Source organism: Natator depressus, chromosome 11 (assembly GCF_965152275.1).
Source record: "Natator depressus isolate rNatDep1 chromosome 11, rNatDep2.hap1, whole genome shotgun sequence".
Classification (NCBI taxonomy): Eukaryota; Metazoa; Chordata; order Testudines; family Cheloniidae; genus Natator; species Natator depressus.
Genome location: NC_134244.1, coordinates 37,280,169 through 37,304,317, shown reverse-complemented (window position 1 = coordinate 37,304,317; position 24,149 = coordinate 37,280,169). Strand labels below are relative to the sequence as shown.

The 24,149-nt window shown below is 40.5% G+C and overlaps 1 protein-coding gene across 6 annotated transcripts in view; it reads right to left on the bottom strand.

Annotated features, from left to right (window-relative positions):
- The window catches only part of B3GALT1 (beta-1,3-galactosyltransferase 1), a 393,639-nt gene that overhangs the window by 149,110 nt on the left and 220,380 nt on the right, over positions 1 to 24,149 (bottom strand). For 4 of the 6 annotated variants that reach the window (XR_012641446.1, XR_012641447.1, XM_074967497.1 and 1 more), the window contains exon 3: positions 10,890 to 10,994. The gene's annotated coding sequence lies outside the window, so the exon portion shown is untranslated. Of the gene's footprint in view, positions 1 to 10,889; positions 10,995 to 15,685; positions 15,857 to 24,149 lie in introns of all 6 variants that reach the window. The other 2 variants (XM_074967500.1, XM_074967498.1) reach the window with 2 other exon arrangements.

Sequence of the window (24,149 nt, the reverse complement as noted above, 5' to 3'; positions counted from 1 at the left end):
GTACTCTGGGGCCGGCTCTGGCTCCCGGAAGGGGCGGGGCCTAGGGCGGAAGGGGTGGGGTTGAGGGGGTCAGAGCCAGCCCCAGTACACCCTGTAAGGTTAAGAACCCCCCCCCCCCGGTAGCAGCAGCAGCAGCCCGAGGCTCCAGGGGCTATTTAAAGGGCCCGGGGCTCCCCTCTTCTACCACCCCAGCCCTTTAAATAGCCGCCGGAGCCCTGGGGAAGCGGTGGGGCTCCAGCGCCTATTTAAAGGACCAGGGTGGCAGAGGCAGCTGGAGCCCCAGACCTTTAAATAACCCCCGGAGACCTGGAGTAGCAGCGGTGGGGCTCCAGCAGCTATTTAAAGGGCTGGGGTGGTAGAAGCAGGGGAGCCCCAGGCCCTTTAAATAGCCGCCGGAGCCCTGCAGCCGCTACCCCAGGGCTCCAGCAGCAGGGCTCTGGAGGCAATTTAAAGGGCCTGGGGCTCCAGCCAGTGCTGGAAGCCCCAGGCCCTTTAAATTGCCCCCTGGAGAAGCTGGGCTGCCCCAGTACAGTGCACCGGCTCTTGCCGTTACGCCGTACCAGGGCATACCAGCTTACTTTCACTTCTGGATGGAGCACTGTCTGCTGCCAGAAGTAACCAGCTGCCAGTGTCCTCCCTGTGACAGAGCCATATCCTCCTCCCCCGTTGATGTCTCTGTAGCTGGATAGATTCCTCAGCCTTGGATGTCTCCATGTGAATACTCTCGAAGAATTCCTCATGGGAATGGATGCTCCTCAGCCTAGCCACCTCCTCCTGTAGCTCTCCCACCTGCTTCCTGAGAGATTCCACAAGAAGGCACCTTTCACACTGGATGGTCCCCCCCAGCCTGGCTTTCTGGGAGTGGGAAATGCAGGCCACAGTCTGCAAATCCACACCAGGATCTGGGTAGAGACATCCATGGTTAGGCTAAGCAGCGTTGGCACTGGCGATGCAGCTCTTCCTAGCCATAGCAATTATATTACAACTCCCTCCTACAAACTCCCTCTCAAACTCCCCTGTTTGTGGTCCCCTGTTTGCTAGCCTAGCAGGCAAAGCGTGTTTAGCCAAAACAGAAGAGGTTGTCTAGAACATCAAAGCATACTGTTGAAGCCATAAACAAGTTTCTTAGTTCAGATGCCATGGCGGCTTCTCTTTCCTAGGTTCCTCAGACATTGTTGACCTTATAAGAAAGTATGTCAGTCTTCACAATTTAAGGACAAAATTTTGTGCTGGTGTAAGCAGGTACATTTTCAGTAAAGTCAATTGAGTTATGCCAGGCTGAATTTGGCCCCAAAGGGTTTAGTTTTCTTTCTACTTGAAAATGTTAGTTCAGACATAAGTCATTTGACACCTTTCCTTCTTATGAAGAAAAGCTTAAAGAGCTAAAAGTAGGTGGGGCAGGAGGGAAGTCACACTTGCTGTTATTTGTTTGTGGGCTGTTTCTGGTAAATATTTAGAGACCTCTTTCCCTTCAGCCAAAGAATAACAAACATAAGCTCCCTCACATCCTGAAGGTAATTTAAAATCTGGGATGTAGTTTAATTGATGTTTAAACCTGACTTCTCTGGAATGAATATTGGATCTCATCCACATAGGCACTATATCATGACCAACAGTCAGAGAAGAATGGAGTATACACTAGATAAGTTTCCAATCTTATACACCATCATGGAAGAAATTACAGCAACTATTTTAAAATAACAAGATTACAGAGTACTCTGTTTTGTACTCAAAAGTAAGCTTTTTTAAAATAAGATTAGTTTCCATAGAAGAAAATAATTTTGCCTCAGGATCCTATCAGTTCAGCCACTATTTCATTCTTAATGTAGCAAAATTGAGCCTATTGCTAAATCCCTCATACAAAAAGTCCAAAATGGAGACTGTAAACATGGCTCAAGTCTCATGCTCTCTTTAGTTTATTCTGTTTACAAGAAAATAACTGTCCTAAATCCTGTTCTTCAGATGTGAAAAGCTGTCAGCTGAATCAAGACTCTGGTAATCTATAGCTCTAGAGAATTTGAATCCTGAAATTCAATCGTTGCAATTTTATTACTTTGGGTGAAAGTGTTTTGTAATTTTGCTTCAAATACTTGGCTGCTTTCCTTGGAGGGGAAGGGGGAAAGTTGTAGGACGTAATTTTTACAGCAGAGGTAGCAAATTTACTGAATTCGCCTGTATGAAAACCTTATAGTTTAGTTCAAGTTGGAATAATACCTTCTTTCCTTAGGTAAATCCTATGTTGACTGACAGCAATGATTACATTTCACTTACCCCCATTTCCCTCTAGCTCTGAAAATCTGACATAAACATCTAGCCTCTTTTATGATGAGATAGCTGGAGTTGCTCCAAATATATTGATTTGTGATAGTCCTTTAAGCTGGTCTGTGTAGGCCTGTGTGGAGCCCCCACTGACTTTAGTGGGGCTCTGTGCAAACAAAAGGGTCTGAGCTTTGTAGCATTATTCTGGCCCTTAGTTGGAACTAATATTAGGATTAGCAGGTTTATTTGAACAGCTATCTAAGAAAAGCCTGCTTTCTTCTTCAGGTGTGACAAATATGTCTGCAATCTCTGCTCTCCTTTTCCCAGATCTGACTGACTGCCCTTAATAATCACTGGTTTTCAGCAGACTTGTCCTGACAGAGAAGGTAGGAAATCAGTAATTCTTGAAGATATGTGATTGGATTCGATGGGATACATTCTAGTCATTGTCATTTGGATATAATATTTGAATGTGATTAAGAGCTAGTCTTCTGTTTTCTAGATTACGTAGGACAATCTCATAGCCAAATCCTACTGCAGCTTGTGTATTTTACCTGGATTAAAGTCAAAAACAGTTGAAGTTTTCTTATTATCTGAAGTCTGCTGAAGCAATTGGAATGCTCTAACACAGACTGGCCATTTAACAGGCTCTTTCTTCAGGCTTTCTAAACAAGAATACATTTATTAGTTAAGTGACTCTATCCTAGTCCCATTAAAGTCAGTGAAAAAAATTCCCCATTCTATTCAGAGCAGTAGTTGGCCTAACATGTGAAAGAAATGTGACCTTTCAAGCTCTCGGTTGCAAATTGCTTCTCAATGAAATATTTGACTTAGTAGTAAAAACTGAGAAGTGAATTATGTTATGTGTGTAAATTTAGCTAGTTCTAAAAATGTCCAGCCATAGGAGTGGCCACTCACTTCTTAGCAAGAGTTAACAAGTCAAATGATGAAATGTGGGCTAAAGATATATTGATCAGATTTTGAAGGATTTGGAGACATATGAACAAGGTGGAATTTGGAACGCCCATGGTAAAATAAATTCTCAGACTTCAACCACATCCCATGGCAACATATCATAGTGCTGTGCCTTAACAGTTCTGTGGGGGGAGTGTTTAAAGGGTGGTCACTTGATGCATGATTACATGGATTCACTGGCTATAAACCCCTATCCCTGCATACAGGGTGTGCAGGTCTTGGGGCTTCTAACACCAGTCAAGGCACTCTAGACAAACGGCTACCAAGGGGTTGTGGATATGCTCTGTATGTATGCTGGCCATAGACTGCGGCTGGATTACACACTTCAGTCATGGCTGAGGTGAGGAACAAATCTCACTTTTAATGAATAACTGTGAATATCGCCTTAATTCAATGATACCAGGTAAAAATCAACATTGATTTTTTTGTTTGTTTTTTGTTTTGTTTTGGCTGGGTGCTCAAAATGCAGTTTGCTCTTTTTCTTAAGATACAAGTCTCTGTGACCCAATAAAGTTCAGAGTTGTATTATCTGTCATCAGTCAGTTTGGCTGCAATATGTCTGAGGTTGTTTTGAGGGGTTTTTGCAGTCACTTTTGTAAAGCAATTTCTCATTCCTAGCTCTTTTTTTCCTAGTATATTTTCACTTAGTAGTTGAATTCCTTTTTGTGAATCACTTTTTCTCCTGAAGGAACAATAAATTGATGGCAGCAGAAGACCACTGCCATCTCTCTCTTTCTCTCTCTCTCTGACACATAGTCTCACTTCAGTCTAGCTTTTCTATTAATCAAACAATTCTCTGTAAAAAAAAAAAAAAAAAAAAAAAAAAAAAAAGGCCCTAATCTTTGCATATGACCCAAGTTACTTTGATATGTTACATATTTCTTATTCATACTGGTTTAAGAAAAAATCTGTCATAAAAATAGTTGTTTTCCACTTTACTAATCACACATAATCATACATTATTGATTATTTCTGTACTTCATTCTTAATGGAAAACAATGCATCCTTAAATGAACCTTAGCTTATGTCCCTAATGTAATTATGAAACAGTCTTTCAAGCTACCCAGGTTGAATTTCATTTAGGACATTTGTTCTAAACTAGTACAACAATCAGACTAGCTGAATATATTCAAAGGCCTGAATATATTTTTATAGTGCACTTTTACCCAAACAGTTCTGATTAGGTTCTCTTGATTTTGTGAAGAAGTTTAAACAGCAGACTAATAGGTTCAGATGAAGATTATTGATTTTCATGGATTTTGACATCATGTAAGCTTTCTTATTACACATTATCATAACTATAAAGGGAAGGATAAACACCTTTAAAAATCCCTCCTGGCCAGAGGAAAAACCCTTTCACCTGTAAAGGGCTAAGAAGCTAGGATAACCTCGCTGGCACCTGACCAAAATGACCAATGAGGAGACAAGATACTTTCAAAAGCTGGAGGGGGGGAGAAACAAAGGGTCTGTGTCTGTCTGTGTGATGCTTTTGCCGGGGACAGAACAGGAATGGAGTCTTAGAACTTAGTAAGTAATCTAGCTAGATATGCGTTAGATTCTGTTTTCTTTAAATGGCTGAGAAAATAAGCTGTGCTGAATGGAATGGATATTCCTGTTTTTGTGTCTTTTTGTAACTTAAGGTTTTGCCTAGAGGGATTCTCTATGTTTTGAATCTAATTACCCTGTAAGGTATTTACCATCCTGATTTTACAGAGGTGATTCTTTTATTTTTTCTTCCATTAAAATTCTTCTTTTAAGAATCTGATTTTTTTTCATTGTTCTTAAGATCCAAGGGTTTGGGTCTGTGTTCACCTATGCAAATTGGTGAGGATTTTTATCAAACCTTCCCCAGGAAAGGGGGTGTAAGGTTTGGGAGGATTTTTGGGGGAAAGACGTTTCCAAACCGGCTCTTTCCCAGTTATATACCTGTTAGACGTTTGGTGGTGGCAGCGATAAAGTACAAGGGCAAAAGGTAAAATAGTTTGTACCTTGGGGAAGTTTTAACCTAAGCTGGTAAAAGTAAGCTTAGGAGGTTTTCATGCAGGTCCCCCCATCTGTATCCTAGAGTTCAGAGTGTGGAAGGAACCTTGACGCACATGTATGTATTTTTTTTTAAAGATAAAGTAGAATCTTTATATGTATCAGGTCTCATCTTGAAATCAATGGGAATTTTGCCTGAGTAGGGACTATAGGACTGGGCCTATCATTTGCAGTATTGAAATATACAGAATAATAGGTTTTTATGATCTTGTGTACATGGAAAAAAAATTGGGTACAACCTCAGGTATGAATTAAAACCTTGTTTATCTTGTTGTGAGACAACCGGCTATGTCATTCTGGTATAAGAGTGAATTTGTGTGTGTTTGTTTGACTTGTGTCTCTTTAGAAGGAGTTCAAACTAAAGCAAAATAAGAGAGAGCTGCTCCTGCCTCAGTCATCTTGTTGGCAATCAGAATACAAAAATTAGCAAGAATAGTTATACAGGTTGTAGAACTATTTAAATAATCTCTTAAAAGAGAGGCTAATTAAAAAGGTATTACTTTTGGGGGAAATGGGGACAGAATATGGAAGATTAATAGATTTTGGGGCCAGAAGGGACCATTACGATCATCTAATATAAAACCTTGTCTGGTCACAGTGCTTTCTTTATTTTTAAACCCTCTCTCCTATTACACTGTATTAAAGTTACATGGTTGTGAAATCCTTGACTGCTATTTAAAACATGGATACTCATCTGGTTTTCCTTCTTCAATGCAAAGTGCATTTGATTTTTTGTAAATAACAGAAGAAAAAAAAACGGCTGCACAGAGGCAACAGAGAGAGACACTGCTATTTTAGTTTCTGATTAAAATAAATATATTTGAGTGATCCAAAGGAAGGATAAAGTGGGCAGGCAAAGAATAAAGAGAGAGAAATAGAAAATGGGTATCTGTTTTAGTGCAATATCCTGAGAGAAAAAGTCAGCAGTTAGCTGTTTATGGCTGCTGAAGAGTTCACAGCCACTGTGCTTGGTGTCTGAGCATTTGTTGTAAACCTGCTGAGAGTTTACTTTTACTTATGACTCTTATTTGGCTGACTTATATCTTTTTGTTTCTAATATCACCACCCTCCACACATTTTCTATAATTACTTTTGTTCTTGAACTGTGGTTGTACTCTGAAAAGTTACTGAATAGGGGCATCTTTTACTCCAACAAATCTGCTCCCTGTGTCCATTCAAAGTCATGTCTGCTGAATGACCAATATTTTGTACTATTTTTCCCTCTATATAGCTCTGCAGAGCCAATGCAGCTATAAGAGAGTGAGATGGACTCTAATCTGGCTGGTGCATCATCAATCAATGATTGGTCTCTGGTCCTGAAAGCAGCACAGAGAGCCAAAGCACTAGTGTCAGCACAGAGTGTTTACTGAATATCTCTGCAGAGAGAAAAGTAGAGGGGAAAGTGAGTGTGATGAAGCAGAGGGGGTGTGACCTGCATGTAGATGCTTCCGTACAATCCAGTGAGTTCAAATAATGGGCCAGATCCTAGGGAAGTGTAAAGAAGGGTAGCTTCACTGAAGTTTAGGGCATTATACTAATTTACACCAACTGAGGATTAGGCCCAGGTGTGATGTCTCCCACCGCCCCTTACTTGTATTGTTATCCTAGAGTAGTAACTTTATTTCCTACCATCCTTCAGGGCTCTCTTCTCCTCCACTTAGGTTACTCTGCAGCAAACTGAACCTAAATTCTGAGGCAAATTCCAGTCAACTGTGTGGCAGACCGGAAATTTACAGCAACCTGCATTTAAACTAAGAACTGCGGGGTTTGGCTGAATTAAATATGAAATACAAAACACTCATTGCAATAGGCCATGTTGTTTTGATATTAAATTCCATTTATTTTTCAGTGTCTGCATTTTCAGTTATCAGTATGGTGCAGATTTTTTGCATTAACAATGTGTAGCTGCACCATAGAAGGCGTAGAGGGGGAGGGAAGGGAATTCTGACCAATTGTCCCTGGGAAGCTAATTTTTTCAGTTTGGTTGTTCATGAAGAAAATGTCATTGTCCTAATTTTCATCATTCTTTCAACTAGATGAAAATGAAATAGTTGCTGCTGTAACTGTTTAAAGGCATTTCTTTGTTTTCTGCGTGTGTTTGCTTACAACTATTGTGCCAGGGTTCTTTTTTATAAGGTCTGACTCTCCCACTTAGTCACATAAGACTAGTTTTATTCTCACCTTATGGTAAATTAAAATACCACTGCCCCCATCAGTCTGAGACTGAGTCAAAACTAGAAGTCTGTCGTTTATTTATTTTTAATTCAAGAAAACATTTGAATCCCCTAAATAATATTCTGAGTAATATCTGTCTGGTTTGAAATAGGAATCTGAATAGCACAAGTCTAGTCTCCACTAGTGCTGCCGGCTGCTGTTATTGACTGGACACCATAACTATGTTCACAAATGTTCTGTCCTTTCGAGGCAATAGGGAATAACCTACCAGGGTGAAGGCATGTTCATTTGGGCTGTGTATCAAATCCTGGATTGTGCTTTGCTGTATATGAGTATATGTCAACTTGTTTTGGTTATTTTCACAATGGAAAACCCTCATTCTACCCTGCAGTGCTACAAAACAAAAACAAAAACCTGAAAGGCAGGAGGCTGGGGGATTAAGAGCACTTTGATTGCTTTTTGCTGTTTTCTGGTATTTAGAGGCAACTACTGATTTAGGAAAAGGCGAGAGCCCTCCTGATACAGTACCTGTGCAAAGTGCCCTAATGGATTGTCAATTTGTTCACTGACATAATAAGCCATTTCTCTTCATCACTAGGCCACTGTGTGGAGTTGCAGCATTAAAACCATGTGAATGGTAGGTAGGTGCTGTAGCCTAATGTATCTGACATCAGTATGCTCAAAGGCAGTTGCAATTATACAGATTGGATTCTTGGGCACGCTTGCCTCTGATGTTTAACCCTTCCTATCTACCATCTCAAGAGATAAGTGTTCAGAAATAAGGGCCAGGATTGTCTTTAGCTGCTGAGAGTTCCAGCATGGCACTTTCTGGCTCAGTTCTGTTGCTCCATCCAGATCCTCCTCCTTCCCCTACTCCTGAGGCAGTTCAGTTCTCTTTGCTTTACTCCAGGGATCCACAACCTTTGGCATGCGGCCCGCCAGGGTAAGACCCCTGGCAGGGCGGGACGGTTTGTTTACCTGCCGTGTCCGCAGGTTCAGCCAATTGCAGCTCCCAGTGGCTGCTGTTTGCCGCTTCAGGCCAATAGGGGCTGTGGGAAGTGGCGTGGGCCAAGGGATGTGCTGGCCGCCGCCCCCATTGGCCTGGAATGGTGAACCGCAGCCAGTGGAAGCTGCGATCGGCAGAACCTGAGGATGCATCAGGTAAACAAACTGGCCCAGCCTGCCAGGGGGCTTACCCTATCCCTGCTTTACTCCATCTCAGCCCCTCTGACCACCCTCCCTAGTGACTGGCAGCTCACAGTTGCTGTCCCAGATATCACTCAAACCATCCCTAGCCTATCTATTGTCCTTATGTGGAGGATCTGAAAGTTGAACATCTTACTTGCCCAGAGAGCACTTCTACTGTCCTTCTGGACAACACGATTTTCCCCAGCCTGACCTCTGAAGTGGTCAGCTGGTAGTGGACAGTTGAGCAGGGTTGGGACCTGGGGAGTATGGGAGCCACTTTGTGATTGTGGGGTAGACATATCGGGTTGAAGTTTTCAGCTGTACTGTTGGCATCTAAACACTCCCATTTACCTTGGGCTACATTTATTTCTGTGGTTTTTGCAACCATTAGGGCTAGAAGAAAATTAAATGAGTTTTTAGATTGGAGCTCTAATTCCAGGGAAGGGGTGGACTATGCGGCCATGGGATCACAAATATTCATGGTCCTGATCATGAGTAAATAAAGGATTGAGTTCAGGGGCTGTAGCTGTGGGTCACTGTTGCTCTCACCTGTATAAATGAGCTCTGACTTTCCATTGCAAGACTGTATTATTTACTCAGTTACCCTGTGTAACCCCACTGAATATGGCTATGAATATTGATACCATGCAAATGTGGGGAAAAACACTGGAGGCACGGGTCCATCAAAGGCCCAGTGCTGCTCTCAGTTAAGTTAATTGGTGGCTAAGCTTTCATTACAAAGGAAGCAGAACCCAAGTGAGCTGGTTTGAATACCAAATGGTTCATACTGAGTCACTCTTATTATATATACATTATCTAGATTTTTGCTTAATGAATCCATCTAGCAAAGTTAGCTTACTAATACAGAACCCCCCTCTTTAAAACTTTTCCCTCTCAAAGATATCCTTTTTGTTGGTTTTGAACTCTTTACAGTGGAAATTAATTGTGAACAGGGAAAAAGAGCTCACAAATTGCAAAAACATGTTCTTTTACTCAAACAATTGCTTTCCTGTCTAAATGCTATTTGAAATGCTATATGGAAAACTTACGCAAATGGTGTTTAAAGCTTTTATGAACTGGTCTCTTAATGGCTGTAACAGCGATATGCTTTAAATTTCTTTTGTATGATTAATATCAGCTATTTTCCATTTACTTTCATTTTTAAGTACTCTAAACTCTTGTCATAAAATGGGGAAATGGCTTGTGTATTTAAGTGTAGTAATTCTTCTAACCTTTATGCATTTACTCATTTTTTCAAGTAGTCTACATCACAATTATAGATTTTTTTTTTTTAACATGAAACTTCTACAATATGTACTATTACTGGGCTTTGTTTCCATTTTTCATCATGGAAAGTGTTTTACTTTCCCCGTTAAATACTCAGTGCATATTTTTAACTCTTTACAACATAAAAGCTCCTTTTATTTGTTGAAGGGGTAGACAATGTATAACTTTCAATTGCCAAGAATCACACAGGAGAATGCATTACTGAATTATTTGATTTTTGTATTAAATTATCTTGTACTGGAAGAAATAGGATTTCCTAACATGACTTCTCACTTCTGTCTGAATATCGTAACTTAATGATATACTCTTTCAAATTGATACTTTGTTTGTCATTTCAATTATGATTCTATGTTCCTTATCAGTTGAAAGTTCTACCACAGACATAAACCAAAGATGTTCCTCTGATATTATTAGTGAAGCATTAACATATACAACGAAGCATTATCAGGCTGAATGAATTTAAAATGCCATATTCATCGAAAAGAGACTGACACAGAGATTATGGGAAATGTGGTACTATTTTTTTTCTCCTTTTGGAAAGAATTAATATACACTTTAAAGCATTTTAAAATAATAAAACTAGTTGATCTTTTTTTACATTCCTGTGAATTTTATTCACCACATTGCATAAAACTATGAGCTATTACTTAAAAATCTGTTACTGTTAACTGTCAAATATCCTGTAATTCTTTTATAAAAGTGTCAGTCCTTGTTGGGGGAAATATAACACCATTCAAACTGCCCCAAATAACTATTTTTACGCTTCACTATGTTGACCTCCAGGATCACAAATCATTTGTCATGCAGAGAAGCTATTAAACCAAACCAAGGAATGAAACCAGTCTCCCTTCTTGGTGGTTTAAAGGAACATTTGATATCGAATAAGCACAGTATTGCAAATCTGACATGCTGTTGTACAAACTTTAAAGACTTGAAAACAGTTTAAGGCATTATATAGTACTTACCATATAAAAAGCAGCAAGGCGTGGAATCTATGTATGGTCCCCAAACTGTAGTCAATAGCTGATTAAAATGATGATCCTTTATGGTATTATTCTGAAGTGCATAATCTGAAATTAGAGGGCATTTATTGACAGTTACAATATTCGTTCTGTTGAAAGAAAGATTTCTCATACACATTAACCACAAAATCAATGTTTGTTGCTTCCTACAGAATACAAGGACAATGAGTTATTCTCAGAAAGCATTTTCAGTTGGGTAACATATACTGTGCTACATTAAGAGCTTAGACTCCATGTCATGAAACAAGATTCCAGCACACTGAGTGAAAGAAACAGATGGGAGTAAGAGAAGGACAGATGGGTAACAACAACAACAACAAAAGAAAAGGAAAGAAAAGTAGACTACAATAACCATGTTCAATACCTGTGTGTTAACTTGCATGAACCAATTTTCTTTCAGTTTATTGAAAATGTTAGCAAGGTTGGCAAATATCTGAAACCGCAGTAAGTTAGTGCACGTTAGGGAACTTTTAGTAGTCAGCTGAAGGTCCCCAAGGACACTTAGTGCTCCAGCACACTGTGCACTGCAGATTTACACCCCAGCTTGCTGCTCAATAAGTGTTTGTGCAGACATGTTCTTAGACGGGTTCCCAGGACTGTCTAAATTACAGCGGGGGCCCCTCTAGCTCCTGAAGCAGCCCAAGATCAGGAGTGTGTAAATATGGCTTAGAAGCACATTGCAGAATCTCACCATACATGTCTACAGATCATTTACACTGCATGGCACAAGCAGGTATAGTTTGTTGCTCCACCAACATGCTTAACCCTGAGTTGTTTGAAGAAGACCAAACCCTATAGTTCAAAGGTCAGTTTCAGACTCCAATCCTACTCAGTCTTTGGCCCTTCTGGTAAGTGCTAGTCTGTTTTTTATGAACTCCAGTCCCTTAGAAATTGGACTGGGATCATCAACTCAATTTCACTGCTAGACTGTTTTAGTACATCTAGAAATTACTTGGACTGACACTGATTACAGTTTGTAAAGAGCAAAAAATTATTTAAATGTTGTAATGTTAAAAACATTTGTGCAATGAGGCAAAAACATAGCTCTGCATACAATATTTTACATGTAACCAAATTGCTTACGTGATGTCTCATATTTTTGGCCGATGAGAAGTATCATAAGTTGAACACTCATCATAGGAGAAAAACTGTCTGTAAAAGGTTTGGTATATAACTTTTAGAATGAATTCTGTGATCTTTCTATGTCATACAGGGTTTATCCTTGATTTCCCTTTTAAAGTTTTCCTATAAGCATTTTGAAACAAAAATTGACTTCTTTTTCTTAATCCTTCAAAATAATAATGAATAATTGTTAACAAAATCTTCCACTAATTTAAATAGCAAGGTTTTGGCTAAACTCACAAAAACATGGAACCCAGGTAGAAGCTACCAAAGGACCCTTTATATCAACCCTATTTATATCCAGAGTAGCCACTTCAGTGCAAACGATGTGTAACCCCGATACACTGTTTTGAGAGCATCTGTCTTAAAGGATCTTATGTGGTGCACTAAGCAGGCACAATAGGAGCTAATATAAAGTGGCATGTCATGTGCAGAAATGTACCTTGAAGAAAATATTTTTAATTAGTACCTTATCGAGTAACCTAGGATCAACAGTGAGGGCATTAAGTGAGGAAAGGGCAGGATTACCTGATTTAAATGAAAAATCTTTATTCTGTGTGCCAGGTTTGCCACTGGCATAATCACCACAACAACTGTACTCAAAGTTGACCCTATGATGCATCTTGCTTTCATTTGAAGAAGTCAGTTCTGGCTTGTGTTTGCCCAGAAATTATACTGTATTAGAACACAACCCTGAGAAGTCATAGTAACTTTCATGATGTTAAACACAATTTAACACTCAGAGTAGACAGGGACTGAGTGTTTAACATCATGTCAGCTGGTTGTGGTTTACCATCACTGGAGGGCATGATGCTAACTTTGTGTACACCAGGGATCGGCAACCTTTGGCATATGGCATGTCAGGGTAAGCCCCCTGGAGGGCCGGGCCGGTTTGTTTACCTGCCACATCCACAGGTTCAGCCAATTGCAGCTCCCACTGGCCATGATTCACCGCTCCAGGTCAATGGGGGCTGCAGGAAGTGGTGCGGGCCGAGAGATGTGCTGGCTGCTGTTTCCCGCAGCCCCCATTGGCCTGGAGCAGCAAACCACGGCCAATAGGAGCTGCGATCGGCCGAACCTGCGGATCCAGCAGGTAAACAACCATCCTGGCCTGCCAGGGAACTTACCCTCTCCCTGGTGTACACTGCGCATTTAACATTGTATTAGTTACCAGGATTCCTCATGATTGCGACAGAACACAATTTAATTTATCACTGTAGACAAGCCCTTTAAGAACGTCCCCTTCCTTTCAAGTAACTTTTTGTTGGTTTGGTGGTGTTCTTAGTGCTCCATCGTGCTCTCAAGTAGAATCATAGAATCTCAAGGTTGGAAGGGGCCTCAGGAGGTCATCTAGTCCAACCCGCTGCTCAAAGCAGGACCAATCCCCAATTTTTGCCCCAGATCCCTAAATGGCCCCCTCAAGGATTGAACTCACAACCCTGGGTTTAGCAGGCCAATGCTCAAACCACTGAGCTATCCCTCCCCCCAAGTATCTTCAAAAGGAGCTGTTCTGAGAGGAGGAAAATACTAAAGGGATATTCTTCTATAAGAATAGGATGAACCCAGCAGTATGGAGGTGGGGCAAAGCGAGAGGGGAAAATTACTTGTTTTAGTTTTATGATTGAACTAGAGCATAGATCATTGTGCCATGTTGTCTTCAAGAAGAAAACTTTTGTAAGCTAAGACTTGCTTTCTGTATTGCATTGCTGAATCATGCTCAGAAACAGCTTTGAGTTTATAGTGCTAGGTAATGTGAACTGTTTTTATGGATTTTTACCATATTAATCCACATTTTTGGCTAAAGGGGCTTCCATACCTCAGGCACAATGACTACTAAGCTCTTCTGCTTCAGCTTTTCTTAGCACCTTTTGTCTCCATACTATATTTAGGCCACCTAAACCTTAGCCATTCCCCTTTCTGTATCTGGAATAAAAAGAGATGAAATACCATATATCTCATAAGATGGGAAACACACTATCCAGCTTTCTTAAAACCATCTGCCCAATGCAGACAGTTAATAATCTAACCAGTGTCCAAACAGTAATGAAGTCTTTCCAATTTTTGTAGTTTAAAGATAAAGGAAAGGAATTATAACCTAATCCTTTTGAAACCACAGAATTGCTTTGGGAATGAAATCGGGACAAGAATTTACTACTGCATTTCTGGAAGCAAAAAAAAAACAAAACCCCCAACCCTGGCACTGGCAGACAGTCTTAAATTTCTATCAGAAGTAATGGCCACTAATCAGATTTGCCTTAATAGATAAACCCCTCAACCCAGGAGTTCTACAGGGAAACCTGGCAGAATATAGAGTCAGGAACATCTCCAAGCAGAAGTACCTTTTCTAACTATAAGAGTGAATCTAATAGCAGTGCAAAATCCAATTGTTTCAGTCTCTAAAGGATAGACTGATACACTTAAGTGTGCTGGAGGAAGTTCCTGAAAGGGCCATGAAGCAATGGGAGCCGTGGGAGGAATTTGGGTTGATCTTGCCAAAATTCCTCCGAGGGGCTGCCAAGTATTACATCCTAGTATGATAGCTACTCCATCCTTGGAGCAATGCAATATGCTTCTCTCCATGTGCCCAGCCAGTACTGCCAGGGCCCAGCACTCACCCTACCCACTTTCAGGTAGATAGTACTTATTGTGGCACTGTAAAAGAGATGGGTCTGTACTCCCCAGCCACATTATGGCTGGCTCCAAAGCAGGGATGAGGCAATGCAAAGTTACATTGTGGCAGTAAATCTAACTTCACATGTAGTCATGAAGAAGGTGCTGTCTGTCTCTGACTAGGCCTGTGTCTAATGTTAGGCACATATACTGTTCTTTAAGAATAGTCTTGGCTTCTCTCTGTCTTTCATCAGACATTTTTTTTACTATGAATTCTGTAACTAGAGAAGTTCTAAACTATTTTGAGCTCTTCAAACTGTAGAGGAGGTGTTTTATGTCAAAAGGAAAAAGATTCAGATAGACTTCTTCGATCTGTTCTAATAATGGCTCTAAAGTAACTGACAAACATCACTGCTTTTCTTGTACAATCCCACATGAGACTCTGCTATTAAACAGAGCCTTCATATTTAAAGATGCCTCATTATGAAACTTTGGTTTTTACACTGGCATTATCATGCCAAAAATACTATGAAATAATCTTCTCTTTTTCAGAATTGTCTACCAAAACATGTGTGTGTGTACGCGCACGTACACGTGTATCTGTGTAGTGATTGATGTATTTTACATACAGTTATCTATAATAACTCTAGGTGATGCACAACTTTGTTTAGATATTTTACCTATATCCCTAATTAAGTCCTCCAGCCCCAATTGAGACTCACAAATCAATCCACTTAATCCCTCTTCTCCCATGAGAGTGTTTAGCAAATGGATTATTTTTTTAAAAACTGACTTGATGGTCATAAAACTTGGGCTTTGATGGACACAGAGAGAGAGAACATTGTAGAAATGAGAACTCTTCAGTGAAATGCCCTATTGCCAACCCTCTCCTATTATAAACTGAAAGTTGTTAGCTGAAGTGCCATGGCTACTCTTGACTGCAGCATCTTAACACAGAAAAAAGGGAAATCTCTAAGGTAGTCAAAATTCAGCCACGTGAAACTTACTGCATTTTGTAAGACGCTGGAAACCAGTGCAGTTTAGAGAATGTAGGAGTTACTTGCTTCCTTCAGGAACATCACTAAGAATGTGGCCCCTACATTCTTCACTCGATGAAGTTCTCAGGTTGACTTCAGATCTGCCGTCACAGGGAGTACACTGCTGTAATCGAAGAGAAGCTGACAAGAGCAAGGATACAGGCTAAACTCGCAACTAAGGGGAAAAAAATCACAATCTCCTGGCTAATGAGTATACCTGACCTCTGCTGTTCTTTGAGTATCCACGAGCAGCTGTGGAACCAATAAGACTCCCTTGTTGCAAATTTGACTAGCAAAGAATGGACAAACTACTTTAGTCAAGGAAGTTGACATTGCCTCTGCTACTTCTGCCCCTTGTTTTCCTCAGTCTCCCAATCTGTTTCACGTGGTCTAAGCCTCACCAGCTAGTCCTTCTGAGCTCCAATTTCAACTTAGTTTTGCCAGCTTGTTACTTTATAGGGGGCAGATTGAAGCAAGTGCATTTTATTCTCCGTACATTATATATTCTAGAGGAATAATTCATGTGTGAAGAACAAGCAAGGAAACAAAAAATACAGATGTTATTTGCATGTTTTATGTCCTTGTGTATTAAAAACTGCCTCCCGCCTTAACAACCCTCTTCATCATTTGTACCTTGCAAGACAGCTTGATGGATGGGCCCTGGGGATCCTCCATATTACACACTTGCTAAAAGTGGGGTCTCTGTGTTGGCCTAGTACCAACCAGTACCAAGAATATGTGGGGTCTCTGTGTTGGCCTAGTACCAACCAGTACCAAGAATATGGAGTTCTGACTTCAGGGGCTCAGTATATACATTCAGTAGTGATGCTCAGTCTCCATGCTTCAGTCTCCATGCTATAGGAGGCAGATGTTTTGATTGGCTGGGCTGACTGTCCAGATAACTCCTCCCACTGAACGGCCTCTCCAGAGAGTCGCTTCCAAAGCTGATAACTTGTATCTGACTAAACACTCTTTTTCATGCAATAACAATAGCAGCAAATCTGCCCAACAAGTAGAATTGTCCAACCTGACAAAAACATGTAAACTGGGTTAAACCTAAGGGCCATTGATTAAATGTAAGAACACAGTTGTCCATCAGCTCTCCCTAAAAAGGGAAAAGCCAATGATACACTAAAGAGCCATCACCTTCTGGAAGAAAGAGGTAAAAGTACAGGGTGAGACAAATTTATGGACCCATCCCCCTACCCAGAATGAAAATTTCTGGATAAGTGAGATAAATGTTCTCATTCTGACTGTGGGGGATGCATCCATAAATTCAGTAGCAATGGGATTTTTGTAGCAGTGCATGCTCCTCCTCACGCCCCCCCCCATTATTAATTGTTGGGTGGGCTAAAGATGAGCTATGGTTTGAAAAACCTCCTGAGGAAGTCTGTCTTATAGAATGTAGTGAACATATGCAGAGATGCCCCACAAAACCATGTATATGGTACACTGGACCTATCGGCCCATGAAGCTGCCATCGCCTTCGTGGAACGGGCTTTAATCTTGAATGGGGGAGATAACCGCCTGCAAGCTTTCTGTCCTCTAACCCTGTGGTGTATTAGAATGAACAAAGCAGACATTTTACTAAAGGCCTTTGTCCTTTTAACTATACATCTTAATTGCTTTCTGGACATCTAAGGTGTGCCAAATCCTTTCTTTCAGACAGGCTGGTTTTGGCAAAAGAGAGGAGCAATATTTCCTGGGATTGGTGGAAGAAGAAATGATCTTAAGAGATGAATGAAAGATCTGTCCATAGTAGCACCCTTTATGGAAGAAACACAATTTTGAGGGAGGACAGAGAGGGCTCCCAATTCTGACACCCTTCATGCATGTGGTGTTATGGCCACTTGAAAGATGACCTTAATTGTTAGGAAATATAGTGACACTTCTGAAAGGGGTTTGAAAAATGGATTCAAGAGTGCACTGAATATTAGGAAAGATTTCATGAGCTACCCTGTGAATAGGAGGAGGTCTGATTAGAGTGGAAGGTAGCTTTCAGGATTATTATTATTTTGCTTTGCATGTGTGGTTGATGGGATCAGATAAGTTGACCCTCAGCTACCAGAACTGTGCATGTAACCAGTGCTTAAGATCTGAGTGAGTTGTACTGTAGCCTCAGAGACAGGCTTGCTTGTAAGAATTTTAGGAGCAATTTAACAGCTTTTGATCCTGTTGTACCCTCTTGATGTGTACCATAAATAAAATCTTCTGCATATTATATACTGAAAATTGGTGAGAAGCTTTCTGGACTTCAGTGGGATTCAGAATGAGTGACTGGAGTATCCTCATGTTTTTATTATCATTTTTATTATTATTAAATGTGACACCTCAATAACCAGGCAGTTAGGTTCAGAGATGCTGGGTTGTGATAGAACAGATGGCCCTGTGATAGAAGATCTGGAGTAGATCATAATGTTCATGGAGCAGTCACAGACATCTCCATGAGGTCTGAAAACCAAGGACATCTGGGCCAATGTGGTGTGATCAGAATCACTATAGCCTGTTGTCCGTCTCTTAGATGGCGCAGGTTACCATGGCAAAATAGGGAATGCATATATCAGAGTATTTGGCCATACCTGGGAGAAGGCACTGATTCTTTTGGCTCAAGGCACAGAAGTTGTTCTTCTTGGCACTGGAACGGGATGCATAAAGATCCCAAATTGATTTCCCAAAGGTCTGGGCTATGGGCCATTATTTTCAGCAAAGTTGATTATAGAGTTTATTTTTGTCAGTTGTTTTCCTAAATGTTCTCTGAGTAATAAAATATTTTTCTTTTTTCCTTTTTTTATTTTAAAGTAAAAGCAACCCCTTCCATTCCTTACGTGAAATGAGAAACACTAGGCTCATGCTGATAGAGGTGTCTGTTTCTTTGGGATTATGACAACCCTTTTCAAGGGGTTAATTCAGTACCAATTTCCACCTTACGGCTATACAATATTATAAAAACCCAGCAAATTTTGACAGAGTAATTGGATATACTCCGGGGAAAACCCAACCCAGTTTTCACATCTGTATTTATGGTACTACTAGCCAAGAGAGACTCGTCACAGGTGCATTGTGGATATACTGAATTCTTACCACCACCTTGTTAGTGGGCAGGCAGAGAGGCAGCTAACTAAAAGACTGTCACATTAAGGTAACATTGGAATATGAGATACTGTACTTGGGTAAGGGTATATATTCCCTCTTCTGTACTCCTTTCTATCACAATGCCACTGCATGCTCCTTAAATAACGTTTACTTTTCCTTTCATTAACATCTTTGTATGTGAAAATGTTTCCAACTAGATAGTTCTGAATTTGTTTCTCCTTAACTTCACTGTTGGAATTAGTGGTTACACTGGGATTCTGCCTTGAAAATTCATGGGCAAACTCTAGATAACGAGACACAAAACACTGTTTAACTGGGGGCTCTTGATGCCATCATTCCTGGTCTCTTGAAAGATGCCCCCCTACTGCTCTAAGTTACTTTTAAATGCTATTTAAAAATCTTAAATAAATTTAAATAAAAAAGGCCCTGGGTAGCTGCTTCTCCTGCTGGCACTGATTCTTCTTATTGAAATTATATCCTTTTCCCTAGGAAGAAAGGAAGTGTATAGGCCTGAGGCAGGATTTAACATTTTAAAGCCATGTCTAAAAGCAGTTTAGATCAGTTGGCAAAGGCTGAGGGAAAGCTGGAACAAAAAGTGGTGGGAGGATGGGATGAAGAGAAGAGCAAACAAACCAGAGCATGAAAAATAATAGCAAGGGAGTAGTTGAAAAGAGAGAACGCTGGGGCCAGGGGGAGAGAGCTGAGAGGGAATCAATGGCCAACATCAGTTAGAAAGAAGCACAAGTGGGAGTGGGGAGGGGGAAAGGAATGAATAAGAGGTAGAGAAGGGAAAGAGCAGGAAAGAGTAGTAAGGAAAGCAAGAGAGAGATAAATTGTGAGGATAATTAGAAGACAAAAGGTGCCAGATCAAGGAGGTGGAAGGGAAAGTAAGATCTGGTTTTTAGAGTCTCATTTTTCTTCTAAGAATAAACCTGCCTCAGCAGCATTTGTGGTAAGGCAGTATATAATTCACTGGGAAGTATGGCAGGCTTTTACAGATAAGCTTGGATCTCATCTCCTATAGGGAGCGTAGGATGGCTGTAGGCAAAAAAGAAAAAAAAAAAAAAAGCACGAGAGACTTCTTTACTGTTAATATTTTAAAAAGTCATTATTTGCCCAGATTAATTTTACTTTTCTTTCTCGACCACCAAGTAAGCCATTTTCCGATGAGGCACTTAGTTTTGCATTCCCCTCTTTTGCTACACTGCTGTTACTAGGCAGGAGTAACTTGGCAGCCATTCTGCAGAACACTCAGTAATGCAAGATGGGGTCTCCTTACAGAACCTGTGTTCAGGATGTCACTGGGATAGAAGAAACTAATGTAGAATGGCTGTTCTACATTCAGAATTGGATATTTTGTACCTGCCTCTATTTTTTTAGCAGAAAGTGCATTTACTAGACACAGGCCAAAGTCTGTCTCATATACTCCTTATGCTACCTGATCATCATTAGATAAGTCAGTCGTCATTAATGCTCAAACCTGCTAAAAAAACGAACTGAAGTATTCAAAATCATTTCCCCAAACTTCACCGCTTTCTCCTTCTGCAGTGTTCTGAAGGTCTTATTACATACTGCAGTCTTTTCAAAGGAGAGAAATTCAGTGGCAGGAGTTCAAAACTCTAGGTGCTAAAAGACACCTGTAAAAATACCTTGTGTATACACTTTAGTAAACATTGCCTGATCCAGAGTAGGACCCCATTTTCATGCAATTCCTGTCAGGAAAAAAACCTGAAGAAAATGGCTTAGTTGGTGGTCGAGAAAGAAAAGTAAAATTAATCTGGGCAAATAATGACTTTTTAAGATATTAACAGTAAAGAAGTCTCTCGTGCTTGCTTTTTTTTTTTTTTTTTGCCTACAGCCATCGTACACTCCCTATAGGAGATGAGATCCAAGCTTATCTGTAAAAGCCTGCCATACTTCCCAGTGAATTATATACTGCTTTACCACAAATGCTGCTGAGGCAGGTTTATTCTTAGAAGAAAAATGAGACTCTAAAAACCAGATCTTACTTTCCCTTCCACCTCCTTGATCTGGCACCTTTTGTCTTCTAATTATCCTCACAATTTATCTCCCTCTTGCTTTCCTTACTACTCTTTCCTGTTCTTCCCCTTCTCTACCTCTTATTCATTCCTTTCCCCCTCCCCACTCCCACTTGTGCTTCTTTCTAACTGATGTTGGCCATTGATTCCCTCTCAGCTCTCTCCCCCTGGCCCCAGCGTTCTCTCTTTTCAGCTACTCCCTTGCTATTATTTTTCATGCTCTGGTTTGTTTGCTCTTCTCTTCATCCCATCCTCCCACCGCTTTTTGCTCCTGCTTTCCCTCAGCCTTTGCCATTTTTTTTTTAATTCCCACATGCTTGTATATAAAGGCCCAGGTATTCAGGATGCTCAAGACTTACCATTACAGAGAGCTATGCCTAACATGTAACTTTTTTTTGTGCTCATGGCATTTGTTCTAGGAGCCTTATGCACTGGCTCTACAAAGAGCTACGATCAGTTGTGCCATATACTGCAACAAACCAGGACACTTCAATAGAATTTGTAAAAAATATTTCCAGGCAAACTGAAGGAGTCGGAAAGAACTATCATTTTTATGCTATTTAAAGTTAGGGACTGGCAAGCGAAGTGAATAAGAACCAAAAGCCACCCCACTTTGTCTGAAACTTACATTCATTTTTAGAACCAAACCTGCTTTGCAGTTCTGAAATATTCACAGGAGTGCTTTCTGCATGAAAATTTGTTCTCATGGTATTTCTGCTGGGACTCGAAGTCAAATTTGTGTCACTCAGGAGAACTATTATTCCTAGAGGATTTCAAATTGCAGCCCCATTTTGTAAATGCAAGCTGTTTGTGTAGCTCAGATGAGCTTTGTGTGCACCTGAACTTATAAATTCTTATCAAATTCCATACCCTGAATCTTTTGAGGAATGACTCTCACTATTACAAACCACTTCAAACCAGAGAGAACCACCAAACACATTTTTCTTTTAAAATATTGTCAGAGAGAGGGTAGTAGACTCGACAGTGGACTCACCTTCCAGTCCAGCAGTCCTCATGAAGATCCCTACTGTGTTGTCAGTAGGGCACCTGACTACCAAAACAGTGCTGCCTCTTGAGCTAAAAAGGTAGCCCCTTTAACTGGCAGCAGCGGTAGGCTTTTGTGCTCCTCCTTATAAACTAGCTACGATTAGTGGGGGACTTGACATGAGTTTGGCAAGAATGTTACATTTACTCAGATAAAATTCCCACTGATTCTAGTGGAAGTTTAGCCCCAATAAGGAGAGGCAGCCTGATCTTGCAGGCTATACTCACATGAATAGACTTACTGAAGTCAAAGGGACTAGGTTTATGACTAAGAATTATTCACATGGGGTTTGTAAGATTGGGCCCAGACTAAGGGTTTCAGGACTGGGCCTACTGTGGTGAAATTTTCAGTGGGCTCTACACATTGCTCTAGCTTTATCACTGTTTGAATTCCAGTTATGCTGTTCCACGTCTCAGTAACTTTTTAATCTTTTTTTTTTATACTGCAGTGACCAAGGCTGAGTATATGTTAAAGAAAGGCTTATCATAATATTTTACAGTCTCATTAAAACTTTTTTGCATGTCTAGTCTACAGTTTCTTCTTTTTTTAATGTATTCCCATTTTCTTTCTATTGCCTGTACATACTGAATTTAGAGACAAGTTCACCTCATAAAGTGTCTGCTTCAGTTAGTCATTTTGCACTTGTTTTATTATTATTTCATGAGTTTTGTATTATGTATGTAATTTTGTTCACTGCTTGCTCTATGTTCAACCAAAACAAGAATCCATTGCTGTAGCTTATTTTTTTTAATGAAAAGACAGGTAGAGCACTACTAATTCTTTAAGTTACTACTTTCTAGTTCATCTCCATCACATAAAATAGCCCTTATTTGAAGTGCTCTTGACATGCTGTTTTAAAACTAGTTCTTACTTCACTCATGTCCAGTCCAAGAGCTATTTTGCTGCCATATGAAATTGTACCAAAGACTTTTTGAAAGTCCAAACTAATTAAAAGATACAAACAACAATATTCGCCCTGCTACTGAATTTTAATTCATAAATCATTACAATTCTGTTGAGAACAAGAACAAGCCACACTGTTATGATTAAAAAGAGAGTACTTAAATCTTCATTAAAGGAAATCTAGAGAGCTAATTAAAATGAGTGGGGAGTTTTTGCAGAATCAAAGTTCATTGTTTATCTCAATGTGACAGATAAGGCAAGTTCCTGCAATATCTTTGGGAGCAGAGGTGCTGGAACAGGGAGGGCTAGAGAGCCGTGGCCCCATCACTCAGCTGTGAGGGTGAGCTATGGCAGGGAGAGGAACGAGTGGGGGGAGGGGGCTGGAGGGCGGGGGGGATGGGCCATAGTTTAGGCACCGGCGAGTCTCCCCCCCCCAACACACACACTTTGAGGCAGCTTCTGCTGCTCCTGTTTGGGAGACTATATTGTATTAAGTGTATGAATGGTTTATGTATCGTGGGCCAGAGATCGTATGACTTTCACAGAGGGAGGGTTACCACAGCTCTTCCAGGAAGTGAAAAGAGTAGGGGATTGTGACATTACCCAAGGTACAATCTGGACTGATGAACAGCTGTATCCCATCAATTCTCCACCCTTGGATGCCTTTTACATTGGTTTGCTATGAGAGCTACCACTTCTGGTCTACTCATACACAGCCTCCAGCATGTAAATTACTCCCAGTTATACAGTATCAGTGCATAGCCAGCCACTCTTGAATTACAGCGCAGAGTAATACCAGCAAATTCCCAGTCCCAGACTTTCCCCCAGAAATGTGTGTCTTGTACTGTCCAGCACCCTCCTGGACAATACAAGCTCATAGAAAGTTTGTCATTTAATTAACAGAAAATGATACACACAGATCTTGTTATCCAAAATGGATTTTCCCAAACACTTCAGCCGAAGCACACTGGTTTAGATAAAACAATAAAACAAATTTATTAATTACAGAAAGATTTTAAGTGATTACAGGTAATGAGGCATAAAAGTCAAACACAACTAATGCCTATCTTAACATGCTAAGTGAATTCAAAGCAATGGGGTCTCTCACGGCATATTCTAGCTGAATTCCTCTCAGTCAAGATCCCTCCCCAGCCCAATAATATTTCCTTTTTTCTTCAGGTGTTGTTGATGTCATGAGTAGAGATGAAGGGAGAGATGATTTGGGGTGTTCGCTCTTTCTTCGTATGTGTTTTTCTCCTCTTTGGGAACCATCTCCAGCTGAGGTTCAGGGGACAGAACATCGGTGTGGATGGGAACCCACAGCTGTTCCTTTGTCAAGATGTAGATTTTCACC